This window comes from Lepus europaeus, chromosome 9 (assembly GCF_033115175.1).
Source record: "Lepus europaeus isolate LE1 chromosome 9, mLepTim1.pri, whole genome shotgun sequence".
In the NCBI taxonomy this organism is placed as follows: Eukaryota; Metazoa; Chordata; class Mammalia; order Lagomorpha; family Leporidae; genus Lepus; species Lepus europaeus.
This window is the reverse complement of record NC_084835.1, coordinates 2,836,400-2,864,351: the sequence shown is the minus strand read 5'-3', so window position 1 is coordinate 2,864,351 and position 27,952 is coordinate 2,836,400. Positions and strand designations below refer to the sequence as shown.

Genomic DNA, 27,952 nt, shown 5'->3' with positions numbered 1-27,952 from the left:
CATGTGCGTAGAACCCGGAGCTGGTCCTTGCTAACTGTCATTTTCTGTTTGGTAAATGGCATTTCTGGAAACAGCTGCTCCTGTGTGTATGCTTCTGTAGTCAACCTGTTGGGTCTTGTGACTTGAAAACATCCGTGGCTATTCTCCTGGACTTCACTAGCAGAGTCATAAGGAATAAGAAGTGGGGGTAGCACTGGGGTCTAACATATCTTTTCAGAGTGTGGAACAAGGTGTTGCACATACTTGGTAGACAATCATAGAGCACTTTTTAAAATAAAGAAGTCAGAGATGTAGGTTCTGTAAGACCCTGATTCTGGATGGAATGTGCTGTGCGTGGAGCAGAAGGCACGAGGAAGCCAGTGATAGCAGATGACTGGGGAGTGGGTGAAGTAAGAAGGCTTATGGATTTTTCTGTGCTTCTAGCATCTCACAGTGGCCCTAGGCTACAGGGCGCAGACGCCCTGCTGACAGTGATTCGGTGCTGTGTTCTGTGGATGTGTCCTCATAAGCTTAAATGGAACTCCCCACAATGATATTGAGCACTAGCAATCAGGTTTCAGGCTTTGATTGCTGAACTTCTGCAGCCTTCATATTCCAGTGAGTTCTTTAGTAGTCTGTCTCTTGGCAAAAGGACAGGATAATAGCTCAAATGGAAAGTTTACAGGGTAGATGGACTTTGAGGTTCCACATGTGTACCGTCCAACACAGTGCAAATTTGCTGTCTTGTAATCATCAGTGAGGTGTGTGAACAAGGCTGTACCCCAGCAGATGGCCCGGGATTCCTGCCTTTTCTGTCTGGGCACGTTTATCCACAGGGCGCACTGCCATCCAACAGAGGGGCCTGCCACTGTCTCTAGTATTCTAGACCCAGGAGACATTTAGTTACGTTTAAATAAATGTTTTTGCAGTGTAGCTGGAGGAGAAACTTTTAAATATATGGATCCCTTCCAGGCCCTGCACCTGTCTGGCCTTTTATCTGCTGGTTGGTGCTCGCACAGAAAGAGAATCCAAACGGACATCGATTTTGTCATCTAGAATAAACTGACTTAACTCACCTCTAACATTTTCCTAAAGGCTCTCATTTTCCCTTTTTTCTTTTTCCCTAGTATAGTCATACCCATTCTCTCTCCAATCTCTCCAAATAGGGTATAACATTTTTCTGCTTTTGAAGTTTCATTTAACAATAGCATGTGGAGACACATCACACAGTTAAAATATGACTGACTGAGTGGCTACTGAATAGCATTCGAAAGCTAAATAGTTACTAGTGGGTGCCTTATACTAATCTCTGACTCTAGCAATACTGGCCTTAGGACTTTGGTTGTCACCAGGGTAAGTCTGTTGGAAAAACCTTAATTTAATTGTAATAAACCTTGTTATTAAAACATTTTCACCTTTTTATTTTTATTTTTTTTAAAGTTTGGTGTTTTCTTTCTTTCTTCCTTTCTTTCTTTCTTTCTTTTTTTTTTTTTGACAGGCAGAGTGGATAGTGAGAGAGAGAGACAGAGAGAAAGGTCTTCCTTTTTGCCGTTGGTTCACCCTCCAGTGGCCGCTGCGGCCAGCGCATCGTGCTGATCCGAAGCCAGGAGCCAGGTGCTTCCTCCTGGTCTCCCATGCGGGTGCAGGGCCCAAGGACTTGGGCCATCCTCCACTGCCTTCCCGGGCCATAGCAGAGAGCTGGCCTGGAAGAGGGGCAACCAGGACAGAATCCAGTGTGCCGGCGCCGCAAGGTGGAGGATTAGCCTGTTAAGCCATGGCGCCGGCCTCACCTTTTTATTTTTAAATGATTTCATACATAGGAACTTTTCAAAGTAGTGAAGAGAAGTTACATATATCCTTTACAGGTTTCCTAAATGTTAATATTTTCCCATATTTGCTTTATCAACATTTACTTACATAGTTTTTCTGTTGTTTGAAAGAAAGGTGTAGGCACCCTTAAGGAGGATTTTAGACAAAGAAAAATATATCCTTAAGCTCAGAGGTTTCAGTTAGTCCTTGTATCTTAACCCTGTAGGGTATGTTTGAGCTACAGCTGGAAAAATACCTTTGAAGCAACACTGGTCATGTTTGATTGAATTACTGGCTAGCCAAATTGATACATAAAAATCCCGTATTATCCAATTTGTTAGCTATAACCCTCTGACAGAAGATGTGGCCCCCCACATTTTATTTCTGAAGAAATTGAGGTGAAATAATTAGGCCATGGTCAAATTAATCAGTGGCGGAAGTGAGCACAGGAGGCCTGTCTGGCTCCAGAGGCTCTCTGTTAACTACCACCCCTGGCTTTCAGCTTCTGGGAGACGTGTGACGGAAGTGAGAGGCACCAAGTAAAGGACTCAGCTGTCAGTTTACTGTGTGCTAGGGACTGTGCCAGACCACGACTACACACTGTGACAGGAACCTGTTCTTAGGGGTCCGCCTCAGCGGAGGCAGACGGGTGCGTTCATCTGCACAGGCAGAACTTCTCTGAGTACAGGTGCTAAGGAGCGTCACCCAGGGAGGCCGTTCTCTCTGCACCATGTCGAGCATCAGGAGATGGTGTCTGGCCAGAACATTACCTGCTGGATGTGGACGCCTCTGTGGGGACTCCTTCAGCAGCTAGAAGGGAACTCACACCAACTCCAGAGACATGCTTCTGGATCCAGCTGCTGGCTGCTGCTATGGCTTTGAACCCCACCTGTAGGAACGGGATGACCCCAGCACTGATCTCATGGGTGCTGCCACCTGGGAAGACTGGTTGTTGCTGCATCCAAGACGGCTGGGTGTCAGGTCAGCACTAAGACGAATGGCTTCGCATAAGATAAAGAGCAGACTCAGATGAAAGATTTTAGTGTGGGGAAACCGGGGGCACTCTGTGACCAGAGGCCCCAATGTCTGGTTCCTCCTACTTTTCATTATCAATGGTGATGTAATTGATTAATCATAAAAAAATGTGGAGTTTTGTGAAAACGGGATCTTGTGATGGAAGTTTAAACACAGCGAACCGGGAACAATAGGGAGTTTCAGTGGCTGGAATCCACAGCATTTCCTCGGCTGCTTCGGCATACACGTCAACTGACCTTTGTCATTATTAAGGTAACCTTTGCAATCCAGCCAAGCATACCTTCTGCAGAATTCAGGCCATGTAGTGGTCTCTGAAATCTAGGCCTTTAATAGGATTTGTGCCACGCGGTAGTCCCTGGCAGCTTGTGCCAGCCCGCACTGATGATCACTCACAGATTTCTGCAGAGCCCACCTTCATTTGCCCTTGACCTGCCATCAACTTCCTTTTGTAATTAGGTGTCTTATTTCCCATATTCTTTTTCCCCATGTCATGATACATTTCTTGAGGAAAGGGTCTGAATAGCAGCTCCATTTATAATGAAGGGTTGACTTACTGAGGTCAACCAACTCATTTAACTTCTTGAGTATAGGTACATATGCCTTAAAACCAGTTGTCAGGAAATAGTACCATCCCCTACAGCCAGAATGCCAGATCCAGGAAGCAGAGGTGGAGCTGGGATTGATCTGTGTGACAACTGCAGCAGATGATCTGTTTGGAAGAACTGGGGATCCTGATGCTCAGAAAGCAAGCTTCTAAAAGAGGTACCATCCAAGTCCCACTGGTTTGGGAACTGAAATTTGAGCTGCTCATGTCGCTGAGCCACCATACAATGAAGGAGTCATTGTACTCAGTGGGGTGATTTGTCCGGATTGCCAGGGAAAATGATTGCTGGCCAGTGGGGGCAAAGAGCACTACGTCTGGGACTCAGAGAATGGAGTCTCAGATGTCTTAGTGCTCTATCAGCGGTTCTGGTCAACCAACTGCAGCGGCCCAGCAAAGACAAAACCTCCAAAGACTGGGGTCCCTTTATCAGCAAAGAACACCATGGAGTGGAGAGGCAGGCAAAGGATGGCAGAACATGGGTCAGCAGTGGAGAGAGGTTGGTCGCTATGCTTTTGAATTTAGGCTTTATGCTCATGCAAAAGCTGCAGGAACTGTAACAGTTATATTTTATATTAACTGGTTATCCCTACCTCCTTGTTAATCTTTTATGAAAAGATGGTGGTTGCTCAAGTTTTAGTATTTCAATTGGGAAGATGACTGATTGACACCATCTGATCCTGACTTGGCATTTTTTTTTCAGTTGATTGGAGATAAGCATTGATGATGGTGAGGGGAGTTAAGGAAGGATAGATGGAGTTTAATATCTTGTCTTCCCTCCAGATCCACTTTTCACCCTTCTCCACCCCACTGTGTGTCCCAGGAGGGTCACGCTGGTGCATTGTATCAGTGGATCCCTTGACATACAGGTACAGTTGTGATTCATCAGTGGAGGGAGGAGCCATAGCAGTAGATCAGAGGGCAGGGGCACTGTGTGTTCCAGTATCTATTCCCTCTAGCTTTTCTTACCTCATCACAAAGGTTGTCTGATTCTGAAAGCCAAGGCTGCTGTTTACATTTAGTGCCCTCTGGGAGTTCCTGAGTGCTGTTGGTGGCCTCGGGTGACTGCTACAACCCTTTAAACTCTGCTGGGGCCCAGACTGAGGTGCTGCCCTCGTGGGTTGTTATGAGGACTGGAGACAATGAATGCAGATCACTCCGTGCAGTGACTAGCACTTGGTAGGCAGTCAAAATGATAATCCCCCCCCCCCGTCCCTTTAAATTCCAAGTTCTAATGATTGCTTAAAGAATTAGCAGTGCTTTAGGAAATAAGTGAGATAGGGCATGTTTTGTTAAGTGTAATTCAATATATAAATGCAAGATATAGTTTGTTAGATTCCCCAAGCCTTAGAAGTATTACTGAAAAAGAATTTTCTTGCTATAGTCAGACACAATTAAGTTTTTCTCAGAAATGGAGTAGGCTTTAACTGCAGATTTCCATGCAAATCTCATTGAGTTAAAACATTTGCACATCTTCTGCAGGCTCTTGGTCTTTGGTTTTAGATTTCCCATTCCCATTTCCTCTTCTTTCTAGCCCAATGAAGCATGGACATCACAATGAGTAGATGAAAAGGTAATTGCTCCTCTTATTATAGAAAAAAAGTAAAAAGCAATGGAAGAAAGCATCTTGGAATGTGGAGGAATTATTCAGTCTGCCAGTGGCTTTCTATAGCACCTCTGACATGAGGAAGGAAATGGCAAGGCAAACAGGAGTTGATTTTCCTTCTGCTGCCAAATTTTTCAAAGCACAAATCGGGATTATTAGGAGGCCTAGTCGGGGTGAGGGGAACATTGTGCCAGGGTGCAAGTCTTGCTCTCTAGGTCCATGTGGTGAGTAATCATTAGGGTAGCTCTTTAAATGTACTACACTAGTTTAATGATGCTCACCACTTCTTGTTGTGTCCCATGTCATTTCATTTTCCTTCCAAATGCATGCGTTTGAAGAAATTACCTGAGCAAAGCAATTTAGCTTGTGTTCATTAACAGTCTAGCTGCAGCGTAGTCCTTCTGGACTGTGGAGGTAGTGTAGAGCACAGTGGCTGCGAGCGCGCCATCTGCTCTTGACATGGACTCTTCTCGGTTCCCACTTGCCAGGCCATTATCCCAGCCTCAGTTTCCTTCTCTGTCACTGGGGCTAATGATTTTTATCTTGTTAGGACAGTCAGGTGTAACAATGAGTGAACGAGCCCTTTATCGAATGTCAAGTATTGTGCTGATTTAAGGGTTATTATTTGTCAGCTAATAATCCGTCATGAGCACACTTGACTTTTATCAGGCTGTATCCATTATGAAATAAAGGCCAAAAAAGGCTTAGTGATTGAGTAAAGTATTGATGACATTGTCTACAAAAGCAAATCAGATTGAATGTCCTAATGTCTGTACCCATAAAAGTGTCTGGAATAGTGACAGGCATATGGTAAAGTCTCAGTAGACGTTTGTTTATTTCTGTTTTTTGTTTGTTTGTTTGTTTGTTTTTTGACAGGCAGAGTGGACAGTAAGAGAGAGAGAGACAGAGAGAAAGGTCTTCCTTTTTGCCGTTGGTTCACCCTCCAATGGCCGCCACGGCTAGCGCGCTGTGACCAGCGTACCACACTGATCCGAAGGCAGGAGCCAGGTGCTTCTCCTGGTCTCCCATGCGGGTGCAGGGCCAAAGCACTTGGGCCATCCTCCACTGCACTCCCGGGCCACAGCAGAGAGCTAGACTGGAGGAGGGGCAACCGGGACAGAATCCGGAGCCCTGACCGGGACTAGAACCCAGTGTGCCGGTGCCGCAAGGCGGAGGATTAGCCTATTGAGCTGCGGCGCCGGCCTGTTTACTTCTTTAATAAAACATTGGAGATACATATTTTTCCTTTTCTGCAAGAACTACCCATTACCAGGACATATTTCTTTACAACCAGAACATCAGCTGTGAGGCTCCCGATGACACTGACACCAAGTCACACCTGGTAGAGAAACTTTTACTTGCCATCTTTGTGATTCTCTCAGTATCTGAATGAAGATGGCATAACAGGTTCTATTATTATTATCCAGATATATCTTAGAAAGGAACCAAGATTTTGAACACTTGAGTTTGTGACTCTATGGTAGACTCCCTGTTGGTAACTGTGGCTCTTTGCTCAATACACTTAAAGGCAGTCGCAGTGGGAATAGCTGTTTGCTTCCAGCTTCTAGGCAAGAGTTTTGCTGGGCCCAGGAGCTCTGTCTTTCTGAGAACTGACTGATTCATGTTGGTGATTATGGAGCTTAGGAGCTGGCTGAACTGCTGGGAATGGTGCTGTGAGGGAGGGAAGGTTCAGGCTGAGGTCTAGGAGGAGGGGTGAGATGGTGTTGGAGGAGAGTAAATACAGAATGAGGTCTGAGTGTAGCTGAACTAGCCAGTGGGACTTAAGAGATGGAAGGGCAAAGTGTAAACTCACTCACTATACATCATCATTACTTGTTCACCCTTTGGCTTCTCCAGAAAATGTTGAAAACAGATATTCCTCAAGACATTTTAGGGTCTTATCGAACTTGAAAACTGGAAGGACCTAGAATTCATGCTATCTTCCCTTGAACTTTACTGATTAATTATTCCTAAATTCATGCAGCCAGCTAGTTTGGTATGTAAGAGCTTTATTTATTTAATGCATGCTTCTATAGCATTGACAGTAGGCCAGGCATCCTTTTTTTTTTTTTTTTTTTTTGACAGGCAGAGTGGACAGTGAGAGAGAGAGTCAGAGAGAAAGGTCTTCCTTTGCCGTTGGTTCACCCTCCAATGGCTGCCGTGGTTGGCGCGTTGCGACCAGCGCACCGTGCTGATCCAATGGCAGGAGCCAGGTGCTTCTCCTGGTCTCCCATGGGGTGCAGGGCCCAAGCACCTGGGCCATCCTCCACTGCACTCCCTGGCCACAGCAGAGAGCTGGCCTGGAAGAGGGGCAACCAGGACAGAATCCAGTGCCCCGACCAGGACTAGAACCTGGTGTGCCAGCGCCGCAAGGTGGAGGATTAGCCTAATGAGCCACGGCGCCGGCCAAGGCCAGGCATCCTTACAAGGGCTTACAAAAAATGATTGGTTCTGCATAAACCACAGGAGAAAGTTACTACAGGTCTGTAGTCCCTTGGGCCCTTTATTTGCAATTCTGAATTTCAGAAGATTCTGAAGAAATGTAATTTTTTGAAAGTTGGTACAAATGCATTTGATTGTAAAAGTTAAAAAAAAAAAAAAAGTTGGCCGATGCTGTGGCTCAATAAGCTAATCCTCCGCCTGCGACGCCAGCACCCCAGGTTCTAGTCCCTGTCGGAGTGCCGGATTCTGTCCTGGTTGCTCCTCTTCCAGTCCAGCTCTCTGCTGTGGCCCGGGAGGGCAGTGGAGGATGGTCCAAGTGCTTGGGCCCTACACCCGCATGGGAGACCAGGAGAAGCACCTGGCTCCTGGCTTTGGATCAGCGCAGTGCACCGGCTGTAGCAGCTACTGGAGGGTGAACCAATGGAAAAGGAAGACCTTTCTCTCTGTCTCTCTCTCTTACTGTCCACTCTGCCTGTCAAAAACAAAAACCAATGGAAGGGGAGAGGGAGCGGGAAAGGGGAGGGTTGCGGGTGGGAGGGAAGTTATGGGGGGGGGGGGAGCCATTGTAATCCATAAGTTGTACTTTGGAAATTTATATTCATTAAATAAAATTAAAAAAAAAAGTTGATCCTAGTTGACATGAATCTACTTCCTATATTTGTCCCATACTGTGTTAATGCCATATATTTTACTTCAAAACAAATTAATACATGTAATTATGCAGTTCTGCCCAAGATTCTGTTGGCAGTGTTATAGGATATTTAATATAACCTCATACCTTTTAGAAATCCTAGGAGTTCTGAACTTCAGAGAAATATCTGGCCCTGATCATTTTGGAACTCACGTTGTTCCTCCTGTTTTATAGATGAGAAAACTGAGACAGAGATTGCAGGATTTGTGCAGGAGTGCACAGTGGCATATCCTGAGCTTCTGATTCAGGGAGCGTGGCTTGAGAGCCTGTGCTTTTAGCCAGTGTGTGTCTGAGTCCCCACCATGGAGTCAGTGCTCTGCTCACATGCCCACCATGGATTAGGAGGATGCCTTCCATGACCCTGCCCAGACACTTTGTGTACACATGCTATCATGGGGGTTCAGGTACCCCTTAGGCTCTGCTTATGCACCACTTCGGTTCTGTCATTATTCAGTCTCCACTAATTTGTTTGCTGTTGGGAAGCCACAGTGATCTTTCCAAATGCAAATCTGATTCATATTATAGCTTCTCTGCCAAGCTCTGCCTCAGCGCCTTTCTGTTGCATATAATGAGAGCTAAAATCTTCTACTTGGCTTGGTTTGATCATGCCTGCCTCTCCATCCTCAGTGCATCCCACAGCTCTGAGGCTTCAGTTGTTTGATGGCATTGTGCTACCTCTTGCTGGAGGGCCTTTGCATATGCTATCCCCTCTCCCAGAAAGACAGTTCTCCTCTTTACCCAGTTATTTCTCTAGGGATGTTGTTTAATTCATAACAGTTATCGCAGTTTCCATTTATTTGTGTGATTATTGCATGGGTGTCTGACTTACCTCTAAACTGTGAGCTCCATGAAGGCAGAATTGTTGGCATTTTTGCTAACTGTTTTGGCTCCATTTCCCAGTAGCACTCATTCAGTAAAAGATGAACACAAATCTGTTGAATACAATGGAAGAATGGCTTTTGGACAGAATGTAAATCTTGGAGGAGAGGTAAATACAGAAGGAAGTCAAAGTGTAACTGAACTGGCCAGTGGGACAGAAGAGATGGAAGGGCAAAGTATAACTCACTGTAGCATCATCATTACCTGTTCACCCTTGGCTTCTCTCGAAAACATTGAAAACACATATTCCTCAAGACATTCTAGGGTCTTATCGAACTTGAAAACTGGAAGGACCTAGTGGTCATGCTATCTTCCTTGCGTTTGCTAATTCGTGTGTGCAGTCACAGGACCAACTGTCATCATCATCGTTTAGGCATCACAGAGCAGTCTTTTCAGGTGTTCTTCAGAAGTTTGTGATTCAAGAGGCTCCATAGCCTTGGCAGCTCACGACAAGAGCCTCGGTGACCACTGACCTCATAAATACGAGTGTCAGTTGTTAAATCAACAACAGGAGTCACTGTGCATCTACTCCCCATGTAGGACCTCTGTCCTTAATAAGTTGTACTATGAGAATTAACTGCAAAACTTGTTCTCAAAATGTGCTTTATATGTTGTGTATGTGTGTGGGTGCAAACTGTTAAAATCTTTACTTAGCATAGAGTTGCTCCTCTGTATAGTAAGTTAAACTAAAAATGAACCGTAATGAAAAATGGGATGGGAGAGGGAGTAGAAGGTGAGATGGGAGTCAGGGTGGCAGGGTGGGTATGGGGGAAAGAATCACTTTATTCCTAAAATTGTACCTATGAAAAATGCATTCATTAAATAAAAGCTTTAAAAAATAAAAGTTGTGACCACCTGGAGGATTTCATTTTTCACTGCCATGATAGTGTTTCCATGGGCTCTCTGTCCCTGTTACTGCTCACCTAGAAGGGACAGCAGTACACAGAGAGTGCACAGTGCTCCTCCGACTGCAGCCTTCCCGCTGAGCAGTACTGAGAGCTCTGAGGGTCTCTGTCCATTGGGAGTCTTGCATGCAGTGCAATAAGCTGAGTTGCTTGTGGGGAAGCTGTGATACCTTTTTATTTATTTATTTTTTAAACACAAGTATATTTGTGAGATTATCTGTAGGCCTCTAGAAACTTACCCCATAAAAGCTCTCTAAATATTTGGAGTGATCAGCTTTTCCTATACGTTGTCCCAAATGCCGCCTTTGCTATATAGCTCATTCCATCTAATGAACAGAAACCATTTTTTAATTTAGAAATTTCCATTATTTGGGAGTAGTTACTAGAGTGATCTTACCTCATTGGTTTCCAACAAGGCCTCCCAGACTGACATCTCAGAAATTGAAAATTAGACGTAGTATAAAAGCTGTTAACTCAACCTGACTGTCTGCTAAAAGGGCGTTAGGTTAATGGTTAGAATTACTGAGTCTTCTTTTGCTTGTATTTATTTCCATAACTACTGACAACTTTTGGTTTCCCATAATCACTATTGAGGAACCATGCTTGTCTAGTTTATTCCTAATGATGTTACTGTCTCTCAGTTTTGTGTGTTTATTCACATAATTAAGATTCAGGGACAACATGCTGTTTGTAGACTCATCTACGTGACCATGGAATGGCTTACCTAGTAGCCCCACCTTCATCGTGCCCTCCTGGTCATCTCACAAAAATAGCACTTCCTCCCCATCTGGGAAGGATCCATCCAGTTCCCTGGTCTCTCAACCTTCCTTGTCTGGGCGCTCCTTGGTTTTCATGTCCACTCAGTTGCTCTGTACACATGCTTCCCCCCTCCCCACGCCATTGGAAATGACTGCATTCCAAGGCCTTCTCTGGACTTACGTATTTCAAGAGCACTTGTTGTGTACCTGACCCTTTATGCCTGTGTTGTGGGTGTCAGCAGTGTTCCAGAGGTGGCAGTGCAGTCTGGTAGTATGTGTTTACACACCTGCTCATGAGCGATACGCCTTAGTAACTGTGAATACAGATTCTGGATTTGAATCTTGGCTTGTTCACGTACTGTCTGTAGGATCTTGGGTGTTATTTAACTTACTGATTCCTCATTTTCCTCATCTAGAGAAATGAAGACAATCATTTTCATGGATAGTGGGAAGATTTAATACATTACTGTATTTAAGTGCTCACAATAGCATCTAGCACAGAAGAAACACTGAATTATGAGTATCACTGGATCGAGCTGCACTCCCTGCTCTACTGTTCTCTTGAAGCTTTGCATCTCTTGTTAATTGGGGCAACATAGAAAGAGAAAAGAGGCAAAACTGAGGCCGGAGGGCTCAAACTCCAGCATTCATCGTAGAGTTACTTGACCCAAGGTAATTCACTTCTTGGCACTTCAGCGTTCATGTCTTTAGAAGTCATCTATCCTCTGAAGCTACTCGGATGCCATTGTGACTTCCACCTCCCTGAAGCTGTGCACACTGAATGGCGTCCTGGGCCACTGCAGGTGCCACTTTGCTGGTCGCAGGTTCGTCCTTCCTTCCCCAGGATGAGTCTTTGTAGTTTGCTAATGTGAGGCACAGGGTATTTTTCTCATTTCTGTGGATATTTTATAGTTCTGGAAGCCGAGGACCAGAGAAGCAGCTAAATGACTCAGGAAATCATGAATTTGGTTCTCTGTGCTTGTTCCATTCAGTACATCTGAGTTAGGCATTTTACTGATCTCTGACTTTCACTTTTCTTAGATCTCCCTGTGATTTTCACCACCTCTGAGTGCACTGCCCTCCCCTAATTCACACTTGATGTGGTGAGTTATGGTGAGGACGAGGTGAATATCAGATAACTGACCCCCAGCCCTTGGTTTTTTCCCTTTGACTCACTCTTGACCTGGACTGGCTAACAACACCCGGTGCACATTGGCAAAGTCCCTCTCGGCTGGGGCTTTTCATTTCCTCTGCCTCTGAGTGCTGTTGGCAGTGCTACCCTTGTTACTTCTTTACAGTTCTTCACATTCTTCTCTTGGCACTCACTTCAGCCCATTTTATTTTTTAATAACTTTTTCTGATTACAAAAGCTGTTTGTGCTTGTGGTAATAATTACGGAGCACACAGAAAGAAAGGAACAAGGAGTAAGCACACTTCCAGCAATGAACATTGTTAGTACATTTACTCTTCAACTTCTGGTTTATTTCTCCCTGTATGAATCCATTTGGCTAATGAAGTTTTTTTTTTCTTTTTTAAAGATTTATTGTGTTTATTTGAAAGGTGGAGTTACAGAAAGAGAGAAAGAGAGGTCTTCCATCCACTAGTTTACTCCTTAAATGGCTGCCAAGGCCAGAGCTGGGCCAGGCCAAAGCCAGAAGCCAAGAACTTCACCGGAATCTCCCACATGGGTGCAGGGGCCCAAGCTCTTGGGCCATCTTCTGGCGCCTTCCCTAGCATATTAGCAGGGAGCTGGATCAGGAGAGGAGCAGCCAGGACTTGAACCAGCACCCATATGGGATGCCGGCGCTGTAGGCGGTACCTCAACCCACGGCACCACAACGTGAGCCCTAGCTCCTGAGATTTTTACCGCAGGAGTTCCTGAGAAAGATCAGACAATGAGAGTTTGGAGATGCAGAGTCTCGGCACAGATGTGGGTGCTGGGGATCAGAAGGCTGAATCAGGCCGGCGCCACGGCTCACTAGGCTAATCCTCCGCCTTGCGGCGCCGGCACACCGGGTTCTAGTCCCGGTCGGGGAGCTGGATTCTGTCCCGGTTGCCCCTCTTCCAGGCCAGCTCTCTGCTGTGGCCAGGGAGTGCAGTGGAGGATGGCCCAGGTGCTTGGGCCCTGCACCCCATGGGAGACCAGGAGAAGCACCTGGCTCCTGCCATCGGATCAGCGCAGTGCGCCGGCCGCGGCGTGCCAGCCGCGGCGGCCATTGGAGGGTGAACCAATGGCAAAAGGAAGACCTTTCTCTCTGTCTCTCTCTCTCACTGTCCACTCTGCCTGTCAAAAAAAAAAAAAAAAAAAAAAAAAAAAGAAGGCTGAATCAGTAGGCAGAGTTATGGCTGTGAAAAATGTCCACAGGCCATCCTAGCCACTCAAACCTGTGGACATGTTAGTGCCCTTGGAAAGAGAGAATCAAGGTTGCTAATACTGACCAGAATCCAGGGAGAATATCCTGGATAGTGTCCCGCCCAGTGTGATCACAGGGGTCTTCAGACATGGAAGGGTGAGTTGAAAGACAAAACCAAGAGGTCAGCCTAAGGCTGACTTTGGCCAGAATTTCTGGCTTTTATGTCAGAGGAAGGTAGCTAAGAGCCGAGGATGGGGGTGGCCTCTGGCAGCTGGAAAATCAGAGACAGATTTTCCTTAGGGTCCCCAGAAAAAGATGAGGCTTGCCTTCACTTGACTGTTGCCCTGTGAGACTTGTCCCAGAATTCTGAACTGTAAAACCATACAGTGATATATTTGTATTGCTTTAAGTTACAGGGTTTGTAGAAATCTGTTACATGGAAAACTGACATCCCTGCTTTATGTAAACAAATAGAGGTATCGTGGAGTCAGCATGTTAATATAGGAAAATAACCCAGAAACGGATCTAGAATATGATCAATAGCAAGGACCAGCTGACATCATACTTCATCTCTCTTATTTTACTGTCTGCTTGTTCCTTTTCACATCTATTTCCTTGTGTTTACGCATAATGACACCCCACAGCATCTCTCAGGACTCCCAGCTGTTCTTTACTGTGGGAATTATTTCAGTTTAGCAGATGCGTGTCAGCAGCCCTGGATGAATGATAGCTGTTTCCAGTGCAGCACTGAGGACAGGTGGGCTGGTATGGCATGCGGCACGCTGGGTAGGTTCTGAGCAAAGGCACTGCTATCAGACAGACCTGGGGGTCCTCAGGTCCTGGGGATGCTCCCTAAGTTTCTGAATATTTCCTTTTTCTGGGTAAAACAGGGACATTTATCAATTTCTCTGGGATTCTGGGTCAAGAAGTTTGGTTGTGGAGTTGACACAGGAGCCCATAAATATTACAAAATATTGGGAACAGTTATGCTCTTGATGCTAAAAGATTGTGACAGATAGATGGAAGAGAGAGGATGAAGATGCCATTAAAAGCAGGCACATAAACATACACTTGAATAAAATACTTGACTGTTTGCTACAGCCTTTGGACAGGTTTCAGAGGACGGGAGACTGGTGCTGGAGAGCCAGTGAGAGAAATGCAGTTTGACAGGTGGAGGATCGTTGGAGAATATTTGCTGTAGTCAGCAAGTGTTTCAGTTTCTACTAAACTTCTGTTTGCTTTGGTGATTTCTGGATCCAGCACCAGCATTTCAAAGTATTTGTATCACTTGTATGATAAATTCTTCACATTGAATCTGTGTGGTTTCAGGTGTAGTCACGATTGCTTTGTAAGCCGTACTAGGGATCTGGACTGAGAAATTAGGCTCATATACTGTCTTTCTGTCACCACTGGCCTGTGTTCTTTTATTAAAAACTTACGTATCTTACGAAGTGTCAGCTAAACAAATGGTATTGTTCAAAAGGTCATGCTTGAGTTTGCTCTGATGTGATTAGTTTTGTCAGGCTTTATTATTTCTCATACGTTCTGTTTTGAGTGTATTACTGTTGATTGCTTTGGAAATTGATTTGGTAGAGACTGAGTTTGTGAAGGATGGCAGTTTTCTACCCACAGACTGGGTGATTGTGGAGCCCCTCAGTGACTTTGGGGCTGGTGATGATGATGACTCTTTATTTCCAGTTGGAAGGGGTTTGCAGGTTTTATGTTATTTCCTGAGCTGATGCATGTTACTATTTCTCTGGCTTGAAAAGATGAAATTATTAGCTGATACAGATCACATGGGGCACTGACAGCTGTTCGGTTTTAGCTTATCCTTTGAGAATTATCTGTCCTCCACTCTCCTTCTCTATTACCTAATAAAATTAATTTATTTATAGTTCTGAAACCCTATGTCTATTCCCTCCCTTGTCACAGGCTATGTGATAGTGGATATGGGAGCCACGGAGGTTCTTGAGGGGGAAGAGATTCTGAAGTTCTGGTCTGCTTTCTAAATTGCTTTCCAGATTCATGCATTTTTCTTTGCCTTTTGATTCTTATTTTCTCATTTTTGAGATAATGTTTACTGTATCTCTCAGAGGTGTATTAAGAAGCAGATCTGTGTGCAAAAACATAGGGCTGAAAATGCAAAGAAAGTAATGGATTGTTAAGTGGTTTGTTGCATTTGAGAGAGAAACATGTCTGCTTCCTGGTACTGTTTGCTTTTAGAGGAGTGCCACTCTAAGCATGCAGGAGCCTCCTTTGTCTTGGAAGCCTGTGATGGGAAGGAGAAGCATGTTTTTCCAGAGCAGCAGTCCAGCCGTGAGCTCCAGTCTTGGGCCAGTTCCATTAAGGGGAGGATACGTACTTACACAACTTTTGCTAGGTCTGAAGGTTCCTGTCCTCCCCCCCCCCCCCCGAATTCCTATGTTAAAGTCACAACCCCCAGGGTGCTGATTTAGGGTGTGATGCTTTTGGGAGGTGACATCGTCCTGAGGGTAAAACTTCCTGAATGGGACTAGTTGTATTACAGAAGATATCCCAGGGAGCTGTGCCCTTCTTTTATGTGAGGACATAGTAAAAAGGTGCTAGCAAGAAACCTGGATCTTGCCAGGTCCCAGGTTTGCGGAGCCTCAGTCTTGGGCTTTTCTGCCTCCAGAACTGTGAGGCAATGCATTTCTGTTATTTTATGCACACATTTTGTGGTGCTTTGGCTCACCAGCCCCGGGAGACAGGAGAGAGGTTGCAAGAAAGATGGAGTAAGACAGAAGATCCAGAAGCTGTGAGAACTGAAGTGCCCCATGGTGGTTGGTCGCTTCTCTCTTGCTTTTTGTCACTCATGATCCAAAGTGTAGTACTGCTCTTCTCTGGACCAGTTTACTACTTAGCTGCAGGACAGAGAGAAGGAAAGAAGAATGTTGAGAAGTCCAGGGCTCTGGGCCTGTGGGAGGCAGTCCACAGCGTTATTGTTCCAGTTGCGTGAAAGGTGGAGGAGACAGAAGTGAATTGCAAACAGTGATCATTCATTGCCCAGATTTCCCTTCCCCATGGCCCAGCATCCTGGAATCAGACCTTGTCTTTGAGGACTGTCAGCAAAGGAGAGAGGAGAAAAGTGGGGAGCTTCGTCTCTCAAGTCTGTACATGGTACATGTATCTAGAAGCATCATATCTTTAATATTTGCTTCCCTCCTCATAGTGAGAACTTTTATATGGAGGTATGAGTAAGAGTGGGAATCTAATAATACCTTTTTTTAAAAAGATTTATTTATTTATTTGAAAGTCAGAGTTACACAGAGAGAGAAGAGGCAGAAAGAGAGAGGTCTGCCATCTGATGGTTCACTCCCCAATTGGCTGCAACGGCCGGAGCTGTGCTGATCCGAAGCCAAGAGCCAGGAGCTTCCTCTGGGTCTCCCATGCGGGTGCAGGCACCCAAGGACTTGGGCTATCTTCCACTGCTTTCCCAGGCCATAGCAGAGAGCTGGATTGGAAGAGGAGCAGCCGGGACTAGAACCGGTGCCCATATGGGATGCTGGCGCTTCAGGCCAGGGTGTTAACCCACTGCACCACAGTGCAGGCCCCAGGAATCTAATAATACTTAATCCGAGGATTGCATTGGTCAATTTTCTGTTGCTAGAACATTCCCGAGATGGAGTAATGTATAAAGAAGAGAGCTTTATTTAGCTTGCAGTTTTGGAGGTTGAAGTCCAAGATCGGGCATCCCTATCTGTTCTAACTCTGGTGAGGGCCTGCTGGTTTTGTCACTTTGGCAGATGGCATCATGGGAGAGGAGGAGGTAGAAAAGGTGGGAGGGAAGAAGAGATGGGGGAAGAGAGATTGAGAGAGCAAGAGAGCAGTTACTTGGCAAGACGGCCTACAAGTGGCTTCAGGGATCAGGCTTACTCTTTTTATTACATCTTTCTGTCACAAGAACCAACTCTACCCAGTCTGCAAGGTCAGAATTAATCCTTTCCCAGGCTGGTGCCCCATGCCCTACCTTCCACTAGACCCCACCTCTTAGCCACCTCAGTACCACATAATGGCGGCCAAGTTCCCAGCCGGTGGGCTTGGAGAGTGCACTCATGCCGTGGGGGGTATTTGTCTTGAGCACTTGATTCAGACTGGTGGGTGTCGACCAGGAAGAGAAGGGATGCTCTGAGTGCTGCCTTTGCTCTCACTCTGAGACTCAGGCACCAGGACCAGACCTGGGCGTGGAACCCCACTGCGGTCCTGCACTGGGCTGTGTGCAGGCAGGATGTGAAGATGGGACACAGGCAGAGGGAGAGAAGGATCGTGGTGGGTATGCAGCCTGCTGGATGGAGGTGGTTGGTTCTCCTGGGAGAGACTGGGAGTTCCCAGTTGCTTTAACAGTTTTCTTGCTGTTTCTTTCTCCAACTTTGTTTTGCTTTTGAATGTGATCTATTTAGCCCCTTTCAAATTACTTGAGTGCTGGCATCAGAGGGATGAGTGAGTGGTGAGGTGCAGCAATTCATTGTGTCAGTTGTCAGGCTTCACAGGTTAGGGATGGTTTCATCTCTCTTATGTCTGGAAGAATTAACTTTTCCTACAGTTCCTTCAATACTTGGATTTGGAGATTGTGTTTGCCCCAAGACTATTAGTGATCAACTGTGTCAGGCCCAGTTACAGCTGCTCTCCTGTCCATCATTACTGTTTTCAAAGCAGCCCTGAAATTCTATTTTTATTTCCATTTTACAGATAAGGACACAAAGTGTAGAGAGCAACTTCAGAAGAACTGAGGAGAGAAACTGACAATTTCAGTGTGTAAGTAGTGGCGAATTGCTTTGGGGGACATATCTTTCCAAGTGGTATGTTGGTTTCCGGGTGGATCATCTCTGGGTGTTTCATCCTAGGCCGTCTGCTGCTGTGGCAGTCATTACTGCTGTCCCTGGAACGCTGTGGCTTTCCCTCCTTGCTGTGGCATAGGAGGGCGTTTCCTCACCTCCTGGAAGGCGGAGGAAGGCGGAGGAAGGCGGAGGAATGGGAGAAGGGATGTAGTGTTACTTCCAGGCCGGAGCTTTACGAGCTGTTCTATGACTTGCCTTGCTCCATTTTCCTTCTGTTATGGCAACCAGTGGTGCTCCCTGGGCTTGCATCCCAGAATTAGGATGATGTAGAACAATTCCCTCAGCCAGCCTGCAGTGTTTGTATAGTGCAAATGAGAAACACACTGGCTCTTTAAGTCCTTAAGATGGCCAGCCATTTGCGGTAGCCGCAGAACTTAACCTTTTCTGACGATGCAGCTACATTGTCGTGGGTTTCACACTTCAGCTGTGTTTCCCTCTGGCTTTCAACCCTACGCTTGTTGGAAAACATGCTTCTCTGGCACAGGAGTTAGGTGGTTGCTGCAAGGTTTATATCTTGTGAATACAGACTTCATGCATTTCATAAGTACAACTTTAGGAATATAGTGATTCTTCCCACCATACCCAGCCTCCCATCCACTTTCCCACCCCTCCTCCTCCTCTCTCTTCCATTCCCAGTCCCATTCTCCACTAAGATCCATTTTTGATTAACTTTATAGAAGACCAACTCTATACTAATATAGAGTTCAAGAATTTTCATGGAAAACAAAAACAAAAACAAAAACAAAAAAACCTTTCTCAACAGTCGAGACAAGGGCTATTCAAAGTCATTGCATGTTGAAGTTAATTTCACTTTTTTTTTTTTTTTAGAAACTTAACTTTAAAGAACCTCACAAGAATAATACATCTTTTGGGAACACTTAGAGATAACTATAATACAACTCTTTGAGGACAGAGGTCCTGTATGGGAAGTTAGTGCACAGTGACTCCTGTTGTTGATTTAACAATTGACACTCTTATGTATGATGTCAGTGATCACCCCAGGCTCTTGACATGAGCTGCCTAGGCTATGGAAGCCTTTTTTTAAAATTTATTTTTATTTTATTTTTTAACAATTTATTTGACAGAGTTAGACAGTGAGAGAGAGAGAGACAGAGAGTAAGGTCATCCTTCCGTTGGTTCACTCCCCAAATGGCTGCTATGGCTGGCGCTGCGCCGATCCGAAGCCAGGAGCCAGGTGCTTCCTCCTGGTCTCCCATGCAGGGGCAGGAGCCCAAGTACTTGGGCCATCCTCCACTGCCCTCCCGGGCCGTAGCAGAGAGCTAGACTGGAAGAGGAGCAGCCGGGATCAGAACCTGGTGCCCATATGGGATGCTGGCGCCACAAGGTGGAGGATTAATCAAGTGAGCCACGGCGCCGGCCCCTATGGAAGCCTTTTGAGTCCACAGACTGCATCAGTATTTAGAGAAGGCCATAAGCAAAGTGGAAGTTCTCTCCTCCCTTCAGAGAAAAGTACATCCTTCTTTGATGACCACTTCTTTCCACTGGGTACCAACTTTGAAGTGTTGGATGATATGACATATAGACAGACTGATCAGTAGATGGTTGATTAGTTCCTACCATATTCATAATACTATGAAGGGTCCAGAGATAAATTAAGTAGGTAACCTGCCTTAGGGAACTTACAATTTAGCAGAGAAGGGCTGTATTTAAATATTCATTATGTGCAACGAAATGCACACTGTTCATACATTTATTCAAACACATTTGTTCAGGTCCATGACTACTGTGTTTGTCAGGTGCTGGGGATTTACCAGAGCAAAAGGAGGTCATGTCCTCATGGAATAAGGGCTGAAGAAGGCAATTCAACTTAATCACACAAACATGTAAAATTATGACTGGAGTAAGACTATGAGGAGGCTACGTGGTGCTTTGAGGGGGTTTATGTGGTACAGGGATGTGAGGCAGAGCGTGTAGAAGTGACTTGGACTCTGCAGTCCAGCAGACCTGGGTTTAAACTTTGGTTCTGCCACTTTGAGTCATAAGACCCTGCTACAGGCATTTTACCTTTCAGATTCAGTGCTAATGCCTCCCTCACAGGGTAACTGTGAGACTATTAGGAACTTTTGTCTGTGATAGTGTGTGTGGCATATAGCATATGCTCAATAAATGCTAGTTACCAACCCTCCTTCCTGATTCAACCAGTGCAGGGAAGCGTGAGGCACCCTGGAGGGTCTGTCAGGAGGGCTAGAGAAGCTTCATGGGAGAAATAGCATCTGGGCTCAGACTTGAAGAATGAAAAAGGCTTCGATAAAAATCATGAAATCAGTGACAAGATGCTAATTATAAGAAGCGGGCAGTTTGTGTGACTTAGTAGGTAAGGTCACATCTTCAGGATTAGACCAGCCTCAGTTCAAACCAAGGAACCATCATTATTAGCTCTGTGACTTTGGGAAAGTTTCTTCTACCTTCTGTTTGGACGTTGCCCTGTCCATAGGATCAGGATAATATTTGAATCTATTATGTGGTGTTATGATAAAGATTAAATGATAACAGCTTATAAAATACTTAATACAGGCCCTGGCAACTGAGGAATCTCTCAATATAAACTGACCACCAACATTTACTCTGACAAGTAGGGAAGGGAAGGCAGGGGTTAATATCTCCAGGAACTTTTTTTATAACTGCTTGGATTCAAATTTCTAATGCTTTGTGTGATTATAAGAGATAGATGTTGTTGATTTCAGCATGAGATTTAATATCCATAGAGAGTTAATACCCACCAATTAATAGTGACTGTCACTTAGTACCACGAGGGGATGCCCTGGCACAGTGACCACATCATCCAGCTCCCAGACTCCTTCTCACTGCTCCCCGTGGCCTCCCCACTGGGCAGCCTGAGGAGGCTGGCTTCATTTAAAAATACATTTGAGAATGCCGGCGACTGGGGAACCCTGGACTCTAAAGCATCCCTGGGACCCAATACCAGAGCTGGTCTCCAGTGAACACCACATCCCATATCCTCATGTTAAAAGGGTGAAATAAAGATTAGGAAGGGGAATGAAATGACCAAGATCACACTCTGGGGAAAGAGCAATGAAAAAGTTAGGCGAGGTCCTCACTCGTGCAGAGCTAAATATTCAGTAAGGGAGACCATATGCAAGAACACAGTTTCAAAAGTGAAGCAGGTTAGACTGATAAAGGATGAGCTTGGGCAATGCTTTATGTCAGGTCGTAGGGGAAATCGGTTTGAAGGGGTGGCATTTAACCCAAATGCTGAAAGCGTCAGCAAAGGACTGATACAGGAGTGTCTAAGACAGAGGACTGGCAAGGGCAGAGTTTGTAAAGCATGAATATGCTTGGTGTGTTTGTAGCTGGGTGTGGCAGAAGCCCAGTGCCAGAGGCTGATACCACTACGACGTGAAGTCAGAGAGGGAGGTACGGCAAAAGTTTAGAGGTTAGATCACGTCCAGAGGTCCAGATTTGATTTTAAGTACAAAGGGAAAGAAGCCTCCTGGGAAGTTCCCAGCACTGGAGAACTTCGATTGATATTTTGAAAGATGGTTCCATAAATTCTGGAGGTAGGCTTAGCAGCAGGTTGGGAGAGAGTGAAGTAAAGAAAATGTGTTATCAAGGATGGCTTTGCCCACTGTGTTTTTCCATTTACTAAAATGAAGAGATCAGGACAGACATGAGGACATAGATTAAGACTGTAATAATATGCAAAATAAGTATCAGAAGCCAGGGTGACACCCAAGAGCTGTTGTCAAGTAGGCTGTGGGCTCTGCCAACCTGAGTGTTCCAGATACTCCCCTCACTGGCTGTGAGCCAGTGCTCCTGCACATCCCAGAACTCCCTCCTGTGGAGCTGAAATGGCTTAGAGTCTACCTCACCAGGGTGTGCCTGGCAGCCACACCCACCCCTGCTAGTGTGCTGGTGTTCAGAGCACATCCATGTGCCATTCCCATTTCTTCATTGACAACTCTTACTATTGCTTATTGTGAAATTTAGAGCAAGTGAGATGATTCTTTTTTAGCTCTTATGAAAATTTCACTAAGGACTTCCAGGGCTATGCAAGGTACTGAGTGGGAGAAATTTGATGAACAAATTATTTGATCTCAAAGAATTCTTAAGCCTTATTAGGCCATCCCTGGGGGGTGGGAATTACGGGCAGGACAGTGTTTGAGTGCATATCCAAATGAGAGGTCTGTATGGTCTGTATGGTGTTCTGGAGGGGCTGTGGGCACCACGTGGGGACGCAGTTCTAGAAGTGCTGTGGGGAGGGGAGGCTTCCCATGGCCTCGAAGGAGAGGCTTTTGTGGGTGCAGGGAGCTGGCGGCATCAGGTGGGAGAAGCCTGCTTCTCATTAGGCTCACAGTGTGGGCTGGGGCCTCCCTTCCTATCTCATCACTTGGCTACTGCGGAGTTGGGTAACCTACATTTAGAGAAGACCTGAGCTAGTGTCCAAAACTAGTGTCCCTCCCCCACTGCACTCAGTGAACTGTGTATCCTCTAGCTCTGGTCTGGACTCCTTATTTATCTCTGCCTTGTCCAGGCTCCTGTTTGAACATGGACCTCAACCCCGCCTCCCTACCTGACTCCAGCACCCCCTGCTTTAGCCCTTAACTCTTGTACCCACTCTGACGGGTGCTTCTTCTTTTTTTTATTTTTATTTTTTGACAGGCAGAGTGGGCAGTGAGAGAGACAGAGAGACAAAGGTCTTCCTTTTGCCATTGGTTCACCTTCCAATGGCTGCCGCGGCCGGCGCGCTGCAGCCAGCGCACCGCACTGATCCGAAGGCAGGAGCCAGGTGCTTCTCCTGGTCTCCCATGCAGGTGCAGGGCTCAAGCACTTGAGCCATCCTCCATTGCACTCCCGGGCCACAGCGGAGAGCTGGCCTGGAAGAGGAGCAACCGGGACAGAATCCGGTGCCCCAACCAGGACTAGAACCCGGAGTGCTGGCACCGCAGGTGGAGGATTAGCCTAGTGAGCTGCGGCGCCGGCCCAACGGGTGCTTCTTCAGAATCATTTATCAGTTTCTCATAAAGATCACCGCATCTGGATGCTTGCTGCTTGGAATGATTATCTGTCTTAGTGGCTTTAGGATACAACAGAATTTGCACTGTCTGGAGAGTAGGGTGATTTGGAAAAACCTGTTAAGGAAGAGCAGTGTTTACAGGGAGTTATTAGCTGGATTTGAGTTAGTCACATCCAACAGTATTAAGAGGGGCTGGCGCCGTGGTGCAGTGGTGGAGCTGCTGCCTGCAATCCCGCTTCCCACATGAGCACCAGTTCCAGACCCAGCTGCTCTGCTTCCAGTCCAGCTCCCTGCTGATGAGCCTGGGAAAGCACCAGACGATGGCCCAAGAGCTTGGATCTCTGCTACCCACCTGGGAGATCCAGATAGAGGTCTAGGTTCTTGGTTTTGGCCTGGCTGAGCTGTGGCTATTGCAGCTATTTGGGGAGTGAACCAGCAGATGGAATCGTGTGCTCTCTCACTCCCACCCCCCATATTTCCCCCTCTCTGTGACTCTGCCTTTCAAATAAATAATTTTTTTACAAAAATTATGAGAAGTAATATACCTCTTTACTTTTATTTTATTATAGTGATTTTTATATGCACAATCTTATTACAACACTGCTGTAGAATAGACATTATTATCTTATTTATTAGTCAGTGTATAACCAGAGAAACAGAAACAGTAGGAAAGATGGATAGGCGGGTAAGTAGATGGACAGATGGTTGGATGGATGGATGGTGGTGAGGGAAGGAGACTTGGTTCTTTGTCTTACGTGAAAGAATTTCCATTCAAACAAAGCAGTGAGCAAACCAAGGTTTATTTAAATTGGAAACTTGCTGCCACAGCAGCGAGGAGGGGCTCCAAGAGAGGCAGATCCGAGAAACTGGTGCAAGTGGAGTCTTTCAAGCATGATTCAGGGAGCAGTCACTCAAAGAGCAGGGATGACGCCTCTCAGAAGGCTGGAATTGTAATCCAGTCTAGCCTGCTCATGAGAGTACAGAAGAGCCGTCGGAAGGGTGGGATGGGTAACTTCTCTATTCTCATGATTAAACTAGAACTGCAGAAGGTTGTGATCCGCACTTTTATCTTGCTAAAGGCAGCTTCTGGGGAGAAGTATGCATCTTGCAGACTCTTAAATGGACTCCCCCTTTTCTCATTCCAATAGGGACCTAACTTAATTACTTAGTAGTCCATCTAACGGACGGATGGATGGGTAGATAAATTTCTTATAAGGAACTGGGTTATTAAAGCAGGAACTGCTGGGCACTTCTAAATCTGTAGAGCAGGCTTTCAGGAACGGGAGGCTGGCACTGTGGGGAATGAGCAGGAGGCGCAGAATTTCGTCAGAGAAGCCTCGATCATGCTCTTAAGGACTTTCAACAGATTGGTTCATTCCCACACTGATTATAAGGGACAGTCTCCTTCATTTACAGCAAAACGACTGTGGACTTAAGTCACATCTACAAAGTGAGAACTCCTAGATCAATGGCCTGGCACAACTGACACAAAACTGACCACCACAACCCCTTTATGGATAATGAACTAGAGACTGATAAGTTGTAGACTTGGTTGTTTGGGCTTTATTTGTCGTGTTAAAATATCGCCTTAGGTATATTTTCAGGCCTTTAAATTTCACATAATATTCACAAAAGCATCTAAACAGTGATCTAAATGATGCAATATTCAAAACCTGGTAGTGGAGAACTTCATTCAATATAAGGTAACCCAAAGAGGCTGAGCCTGACTTGTATTTTCATTGTCTAAGACTCTCTTCATTAATAATTTCTGATATGGATAAGGCTTTGATTCTAAGTAATTCAGTGATAGCAGAATTTGTTTCTTTAATTCTTCATGCAGGATTACAAGAGACACAAATCCTTAACGTTTATTTCCAACCTGGAAGCTGAACAAGTTATTGGTTTAATTATAGAAAGCTGAACTTTCATCTTTCTTTAATTGAGCATGGATAATTTGTACCTGTGATCAGTAGCCAAAATGTCATAAAATCACTTATAGCACCTTCTACTCTTGAACTGTAGAGAAGATAGTTGTTTTGCAGGCCTATGCAGTCATCATTTTGGATAACTGATTTAATTTGTTGATAGTTATTGTCAGTTCTTCATGACTAACATGGTTTGGAAAGTCGTAAGAAGTGCTGTTTCCGTCTTGGTGACAACAGTGCATTTAGGGAAGAAAAGGCGAATAAGAGACAAATGCTGGCTCTGTGGGCCCACGGCTTGAACAGCCATCTGAGATCACTAGATCTTTATTTATCAGAGCAAGGAGAAAAGACGGGGGCTCAGAAACCCTGAACTCAGTGTCAGCTCTTGGGAGCTTTCTTATCATGTGTTCAAACACAAGAAGTCAAGGCCACTTTCATTTCTTTTCTTCCCTCCAATCACATCCTCAGAACACAAAGCAATTATTGTAGGTTATGTCTGACCACAGAATTCATGGTCTTTACTGATCATTATGGCACCTTCCAGGCCATAATGACTGTTGTGTCTACTGCTGCTGTAAATTTTGATGGTGGAACAAGAGTGTTGCCATTGATTTGTTACACCCTTGGCGGCTGTTAACAGTCCATGTACTGCTAATAGTTGTGGCTCCTCCCTTTTTCTTAAAAAAAATGATAGTTTACAAATGTAGATTCAAAACAAACACATGATTTGAGTAGAATGTTTCTGCTGAGGTATTCAAAGAGTGCTTTATTGTTCTTTTCTCACCCAAATTTTAAGACAAGTCAACAATCAAATTCTTCACTGTGAGCAAATACAGTATGAAATAGAAGGGAGAGAGGATTAGGGGCAGGGGCAGGGTGTAGGATCCCAAAGGAGCCCAAAGTTTCAAAGGAATCAAAGGCAGATCCTGACCCGTGGTGAGCTGGTGTCTGGAGAAGATGGGGATGACCTATCCCATCCTGAGGAGGGGTGAGGGAGGGGTTGGAGACAAGGTGGTATAAGTTTCCTTGGCAGCCTGTGAGCCATAGTTTGTAGAGAGGGAGTTTCTCAGTCAAACACCCAGTAGGAAGCAGAGGCATGCTCAACTGGATGTGCAAGAGAGTTGAATGAAGTTCACATTTAAAAATGTGTGAGCAGGGCTGGAGCACCACAGTGAGCAGCATCGGGCAGCTGTCGCACTGCCTCAGTGTGAACCACAAAGCAAGCACGGGGAGCCCATGAGAAACACCACTGTGCAGGGAGGATCTAGTCAGGAGTTGGAGCTACTGAGGGATCCAGACACTGCCACGACCCCGGTGCTGAGGCAGGGAGAGAGCTGGGCAAGAAATGTTGTGACCTTTCTCTCCTCCACCTCTTGATTTTCTCTTGACCAATCCAGCCTGAAGTCAGAGAAGACAGGGGCTTGTGTGATGAAGAGAATGACTTCAAGAAACCAACAAGCAGAGAAGAACCAGTGCAAACTAAGTACCATGAGTTGAGAGTAACCTGGGCACTGGGCTGGCCTGGTTAACCAACCTGCTGAGGGACTTGAAGCACATTGTCTAATTGGGGGCAGACCTTGTGGCACAGTGGGTAAGCTGCCACCTGGAATGCCTACATTCCGTAGCTAAATGCCAGTTCTAGTCCCTGCTACTTGGCTTCCCATTCAGCTTTCTACTAATACATCCTGGGGATCCGCAGAGGATGGCTCAAATGCCTGGTCTCCTGCCATCCATTTGGGATACTCAGAGGGAGTTCTAGGCTCCTGACTTCAGCCTGGTCCAGTCCTGGCTGTTGCAGGCATTTGGGGAGTGAATTAGCACATGAAAGATTTCTCCCCACTCCCTAGTCACCATTGCTCTGCCTTTCAAGTAGATGAAAAACAAATTTAAAAAACAAACATTTAAAATAGTGTTCAATCCATGTATGGTGATGATAACCTGCCCACATCCTGGAGCTGTTCTAAAGATTGGATGATGTAGTAGATGTCCCTCAGATCATTCATTTAGATGAATGTTGCACTTTGCAATTTCTAAATCTTCCTTTGGTCTCTGGCCTCATGTGCTGCACAAAAGAAGCTTGTAGGGTAGCCAAGATTGGCTTTATTACTTGTAGGGTAGTCAAGATTGGCTTTATTACTTGTAGGTAGTCAGGATTGGTTTTATTACTTGTAGGTAGTCAGGATTGGTTTTATTACTTCTGTTTTTCAGTTAAGATGATTAAGTTGGAGAAAGCAGATGGCTTCTCCAAGGTCGTGGGACAATCAGATCTTCGGACTCAAATGTGACTGTAGTTTGCTTTGACCACACTTAGAAATGCTGCTCAATTCAGCCTTATGGGTGCTTTTGAGGAACTGTGGCTGTCTGTGTAAGCCACAGAGGTTCCAGATGAGGGAACTGAGACAGTGCCTTTCTTGTGGTCTGGAAGAAGACCACGGGTGACTTGGTGTTTCTTATCTCTGTGTGTTCTTGGGAAGGAGGAAACAAGGGGGCAGAGGGCCTTGCTGCCTGCTTTTGTAACTGGCCACCTGTCCTCTCTGAAGAACAGGCAAGAGAAAGTGTGCATCACACAGCAGCAAACTGGAACTGCCTTCTCTCTCTCTCTGCCCTACAAGCAGTGGTTTTCGTTTTTTTTTTTTTTTTTTTTTCTCCCTCTTGTCACTTAAATGGACAGTGTCACTTATCTGTAAACGGGCTGCAGGTAAGGGGCGCCTTTCCTTTGCCACACTGGTGAATGTGCCAGCCAGCTGGGGCAGCTCAGACACAGGCTGCACTAGGGAATTTCACTCTGCAGCTTTGATGCAGCTCTTCCTTTTTCCCTTAGTCAGCTTCTCCCTGACCAGGATTTGAGAGCGTCTACAAAAATAGAGTTACTATCTGGGTAAATGTGAAAGGGAGATGAAATTGTCACCTAATACCCCCTTATTCCCGATAAGGAACTGGTGGCATTCCAAATAGAGAGATGTGCTTTGTGCACTACTTGGACATGTCGTCTAGGGTCACGCCTGCCAACTCTGAACCAGCTGGTGCACTGACACCCTTCTACCTGTGCTCCAGCACTACTGCTCAGGGGAATCCAGTGCCTTCTGAGTTAGCCCAGTCAGTCCCTGACAAGGTCA

The 27,952-nt window shown here is 45.6% G+C and overlaps 1 long non-coding RNA gene across 2 annotated transcripts in view; it reads left to right on the top strand.

Moving 5' to 3' along the window:
- The window catches only part of LOC133766719 (uncharacterized), a 434,792-nt gene that overhangs the window by 224,218 nt on the left and 182,622 nt on the right, over window positions 1-27,952 (top strand). For both annotated transcript variants that reach the window (XR_009866737.1, XR_009866738.1), the window contains exon 3: window positions 17,767-17,832. This is a non-coding gene — a long non-coding RNA (uncharacterized LOC133766719). The remainder of the gene's footprint in view (window positions 1-17,766; window positions 17,833-27,952) is intronic.